Here is a 6,000-nt window from a genome sequence, read left to right on the forward strand (position 1 = left end):
TCTGTGTGTCTGTCTGTGTGTCTGTCTGTGTGTCTGTCTGTCTGTGTGTCTGTCTGTGTGTCTGTCTGTCTGTGTGTCTGTCTGTGTGTCTGTCTGTGTGTCTGTCTGTGTGTCTGTCTGTGTGTCTGTCTGTGTGTCTGTCTGTGTGTCTGTCTGTGTGTCTGTCTGTGTGTCTGTCTGTGTGTCTGTCTGTGTGTCTGTCTGTGTGTCTGTCTGTGTGTAAGGGGGTTATGGGGTCAAAATGTACAAATGTCTCACTCAAGATTAAGATTTACATATTTTTTCTGAGCCGGAAGTGGGAACGGGAACCTGCCAAAACCAGGTAGCCCCCCCCCCCATAAAAGTGTCAAAATGTGGCAGTGCTGGGGGGGGGGGGGGCAAAGAAGCGGTGTTCCCTTTTTGGTTAAAGCAGAGCTCAACCCACTTGCCAACCAGCCGCTGCAGTTTTACTGAGGCAGGTTGGCTCGGCGGGGCAAATCGACGTTACCTTATGACGCTTCCCATTGTGGCCAGATCTGAGCGCCCGGTGGGCACGATGACCGCCGGGCACCCGCGATTGCTCATGAGAGCGAGAACCGGGACCTGTGTGTGTAAAACCGCAGAAAGGACCAAATAACACCAAAAGAAAGCTCTATTTGTGGGGAAAAAAAATGTCAATTTTGTTTGGGTACAGCATTGACCGACTGCGAAATTGTCAGTTAAAGCAATGCAGTGCCGTATCGCAAAAAATGGCCTGGTCATTGAGCAGCCAAATCTTCCGGGGATGAAGTGGTTAAAGCGTATATTCACCTTTTCACAAAAAAATTAAAATCTGAACTAACTCCAAATATCCCGGCCACCCCTCTGGACCTCGCTCCACATAGCAGCCATGATGTCGATGTACACCGCAACACACAGCCCCAGAGGGAGTATCCATCACAGGGCCCTCCTATTCCTTCTGTACTGTAATCAGGGTGGATAAAAATCAATGATTAAAAAAAAAGAAAAAAAATTATTTTATGTTATTTTATTTAACCACTTCAATACAGGGCATTTTCACCCCCTTCCTGCCCAGGCCAATTTTCAGCACTGTAACATTTTGAATGACAATGGGGCACGATTCCTTCCACTGACACCAACGGGGCGCGATTCTTTCCACTGACACCAACAACGGGGCACGATTCTTTCTACTGACACCAACGGGGCACGATTCTTTCCACCAACACCAACAACGGGGCACGATTCTTTCTACTGACACCAACGGGGCACGATTCCTTCCACTGACACCAACGGGGAACGATTCCTTCCACTGACACCAATGGGGAACGATTCCTTCCACTGACACCAACGGGGAACGATTCCTTCCACTGACACCAACGGGGAACGATTCCTTCCACTGACACCAACGGGGAACGATTCCTTCCACTGACACCAACGGGGAACGATTCCTTCCACTGACACCAACGGGGAACGATTCCTTCCACTGACACCAACGGGGAACGATTCCTTCCACTGACACCAACGGGGAACGATTCCTTCCACTGACACCAATGGGGCACGATTCCTTCCACTGACACCAATGGGGCACGATTCCTTCCACTGACACCAATGGGGCACGATTCCTTCCACTGACACCAATGGGGCACGATTCCTTCCACTGACACCAATGGGGCACGATTCCTTCCACTGACACCAATGGGGCACGATTCCTTCCACCAACACCAACAATGGGGCAAGATTCCTTCCACTGACACCAACAATGGGGCACGATTCCTCCCAAGGATGCCAACTATTTCTCCCTCTAATACTGCCCCCCCCCCCCCCTAAAGCCTGAAAGACAGTAAACTGTCCCTTTCCTTAGAGGGTTTGGAGACCCCTGACTTAGATGATCCCAGTGGGAGTGAGTACCTGCCATAAATAGGGGGGGGGGGTTTCAGCAAACTTTTCCTTTTAAGGTGAAGTTCCGCTTTCGTTTACTTTTTCAATTTCCCTAAAAAGCTGCCCTGCGCCTTTAAGTCACAGTATATTTATCAGATTACTGTAAGTGATCTCTTACTACAACCTGTCCTCCTCCTATCACAAACATTGTATCCATCTCATCTGTTTACTGTAAGTGATCTCATAGAACAACATGTACTTCATCGTCATCATCAGCCTGCAGATCACACACATTGCATTCATCTGATGGAGATACTGCCATCTACTTATTGTAAGTGACCTCATAGAACAACATGTACTTCCTCCTCCTTTATATCACACACATTGTATCCATGTACTGTAAGTGATCCCAGGGACAGACATGACAGTATGTGCCTACTCACCTACAGCAGAGAATAGACCTGTGTCCTGTAGAGAAGGTCTCCTGCTCCCCTTCTTCTCTCTCCTCCTTACTACACCAGCATGGACTTCCCCTACTACATCATCATCTCCCACTCACTCACTCAACTGGATCATACCAACACCGCACTGCCCGGGGGGCACAACATACAATCCAACTAAACTACAACAAAGTAAACACAAACACGCGCAGCGCCCCCCTCCTCCTGACATGGTAGCGGCGGAGCGCTGGCACACAGAGCCTGATACAAAACTTGTCACTCACCTCTCCCCCCCCCCCAGCTATGGTTCCTTCCCCAGCCAATAACTACATCATACAACACTGATACAGTGCCAGACCGAACCATTACACAGGAAAAGGAGGGGGGAGAGAAGAAAAGTCTTCTCCGACCTCGATACACAGCAGGATACTGCAACATAAAGTTAATACAGTGAATGCAACTGTACTAAAGTATATGACAGATGTGGGACTTTACCTCCGCTGGCTCTCTGTACTCTTCTCGGGGTATGGTACAGTCCGCCCGGGTATATTCCCAAGGAAAGTACACGCTGTTCTTTACGTCATAGAAAGAGACGGTCTGAGGCAGAGAGGAAAGGGACAATGAAAACAGAGAACTCGTGTGGCCCCGCCCACGAAACGGATTGGTCTTTGGGAACGAGGTAGCGAAGCGTCACTGGCCCGCCTTTCTTTCCCCGGTGGACTAGACTATACTGAGCTAGTATTCTGCGCCCGCCCGCCTTATTTTTTATGTATCACAGATGTGCAGGCGGGCAGATGTGATTCTGGCTGCATGTTCTATGGCAGAACAATGTAAGAGCTGTGTATTAGGCCAGGCTTTTTCTGCTACTTTTTGTTCAAAAGTTAAATCAGTATTTTTTGCTAGAAAATTACTTATAACCCCCAAACATTATACATTTTTTTTTTTAGTAGAGACCCTAGGGAATAAAATGGCGATTGTTGCAATTTTTTACATTACACGGTATTTGTGCATCGGTTTTGCAAAAACATTTTTTTTGGAAAAAATATATTTCAACCACTTCAGTACTGGGCACTTATATCCCCTTCCTGCCCAGACCAATTTTTTGTTTTCAGCGCTGTTGTACTTTGAAAAAGTGCCCACACATAGAGAGTGAAACACAAAAACGTGCAACGGGTGTTCAGTGTCCTCCACTAGGGAAAGGCCTTACCCTGATCCCCCGGGGTGTTAGGCTCCAGACAGGGACTGAGGTACTTATACAATGGGTCCATCTGGCCGAAACCAGGCGGACCCCCGTTTACTGGAAGGTCTGCCAGAACAGACCAACCCAAGTACAGGTGGGGCTCCCCCGAAGGGAGACCCCCAAAGGAGAGGGCGAACCAAGCCAGAAGGCCTATGTCCACCCCTTCCCAAGACTTTCAGAGTAGGCCAGAGGACCCACACCCTACTCGCCACACAGTGACAAAATGTGTATACATCACAAACAAAAAAAAATACAAAAAAGTGACAAACACGGGGATAAATAAAAGAGTGAGAGAGATAGTAAGATGGGAGAGTGAAAGTGACCATTGTGCAATACAATGGCCGGCCCGGCATAAAAATTTCCCCTGGTCCTAGCCAAAAGGCTCGGCCCAAGAGGCAGGTGTGAAAAACGTGTGTAGTGGTGAAGTGACCATGGTGCCATAAAATCAAGTGCCTAAACACAGTGACTGTATGGCACCCCTGAACTGCCACTTCAGGGGCACATTCACCACTGGCTTTTCAAAGCAACCCTGACCCACAGCCCAGACCACAGCAGCCCCCACCCCAACCAGGAAGGCCTGGAGTTCAGGAAGCTTGGTGAGAGCCCTTTACCATCAGGCTCCACTGTCATTCCGTCCCTCCTGCCTAATTACATTCATTTCTTCAGTGTTGTCACATGAAAAGATGACGTAGCACTCTGGTATTAGGCAGGGTTGCTAACAAATTTAGTCTACTAGGTGGTAACTAGCCTGGCTGATTGTTAGGGAGATTCACTGACTTTTCCCTAAATCTGGATTTGGTGCATCTCTCTCTTCTGTCAATAGGTGGCACTGCTGCCTTTGGCATTAGAATGACAAGATCATAGTGAGTTCAGGTTATGAATATACATAATTTCTCAGCCAGAGTAGCTATCTTGCATGCTGGGATAGTCTATTTAAGGAGAAGGAGTCAGGTGATCAGTGTTCTTTAACCCCAGGCTGAGGCCTGGGAGCTGTAAGTGAAGCAGCAGCTGAAGGTTAGGCTGAAGCCTGAGGCCTAGCCACGTGTGTAGAGGCTCAGCCCGAGGGGAGCCTGATCCTTGTAGAGGTTCAACCGGACAGGGAACCGAGTGTTGCCAGAAGTTGAAGGAGAAGCAGTTGCCACATGGGACAAACACTCCTGTTACCAGAGGCAAGTGAGAATCAGAGGTCAGAGATAAAGGGTTCCCAATCGCCAGTAAGGGACAATTACTCCTGTTATCAGAGGCAAGGTTTGTGAAGTCTGAAGAAGTAGCAGAGCAACCTTTTTCACTAGCCAGGGACGGTGAACAAGTTGGGAAAGCTTCATCATTCAAATCAGGGACCCAGCGGGTGAGCGTGGGTGACGCTTGGAGTGTACAGCGGGTTAGCTATGGAAGAGCTCAGAGGATCCAGCAGGCGGCTAGGATCTGAAGGTCTGGTGAGAAAACTGGGAGCTCAGTGAGAAAATCTACAGTAAGAATCTGGGAGAAGTGAGTGAAGATCTGCAACCAGGGACACTGTGAGTTAATCTACATTGAAGTTGGAGAGTTTAGTTGCCATAGGAGACAGCAGTTCTACAAATACGGTGCTGCAACCAGCTTAAAGGCCCTCAACCTGTAAATCTGCCTGCCTATTTTGTCGCAGGGTCTACCAGCTACTATTGCATCTGCCCAAGGTTGTCCTGGCCCTAACCCTCTCTCTACCAGTTTGTTTAAGAGACAATAAATCTCTTTTTATTGCATCCAAAAAGTGAGTGGCGCCCATGTTTCTAACTTGCACTACACCCACCATGCCTAGTAACCCATATTGTGAAGAAGGATGTTAGCTTTCCCCGACTCTGAAGGTCACCATTAGGCCTGCAGAGGTCGGGCCATAGCTACAATATAATAAAATATTTACAAAAATGTGAGGGGTATACTCACTTTTGTGAGATACTGTATAGACATTGCGGTCAGCAAGTGGTTAAAGATAGAACTAAAGGAAAAAAAACATTTATAAAGTAATGGTAGAATAAAGATTGTGGTTGGGTTTTCTTTTGAATCTGGTTTTGAGAAATACTAGTTGCCTGGGTGTCATGGTGATCCTTCATCTAGTTCACCTTTACCAAAAACCAATCCATGAAGACAAGGAATGTCCGTAGATAAAAACAAGCTGTGCAGCTTTGACCAAAGTTGAATAATGTCCTTGCTATAGGTGTAGGTCATTCATGTATTCCATATGATAAAGCAGGACTGGAATACACCTAGAACAGACATCCCAAGTCTCCCGCAAGTCTCCTGCATCTCGGCTGCGGCTCCCTGACATCCGCAAGTGCCGCGTGAAATCCCGGCTGCAGGGCCAATCCAAGTAGAGCTGCTCAGCAGAGCCAGCACTGACACTTCCCCCCTGCTGCTCGCAAAGCCGGAGAGGAGAATGCTGCTTCTACTCCTCCTCCTCCCTGCCTCTCTTCCTGTGTCTGCCTCGCC

At 48.1% G+C, this 6,000-nt stretch overlaps 1 protein-coding gene across 1 annotated transcript in view; it reads right to left on the reverse strand.

The window, feature by feature from the left end:
• Positions 1–3,421, reverse strand: part of LG02H21orf91 (linkage group 02 C21orf91 homolog) — a gene marked incomplete in the record, with an annotated part of 67,900 nt that extends 64,479 nt beyond the window's left edge. The window contains 1 exon segment of the mRNA XM_073617068.1: positions 2,793–3,421.
• Between the last annotated feature and the right edge of the window lie 2,579 nt (positions 3,422–6,000).

The sequence above is a fragment of the Aquarana catesbeiana genome, linkage group LG02, assembly GCF_042186555.1.
Source record: "Aquarana catesbeiana isolate 2022-GZ linkage group LG02, ASM4218655v1, whole genome shotgun sequence".
Classification (NCBI taxonomy): Eukaryota; Metazoa; Chordata; class Amphibia; order Anura; family Ranidae; genus Aquarana; species Aquarana catesbeiana.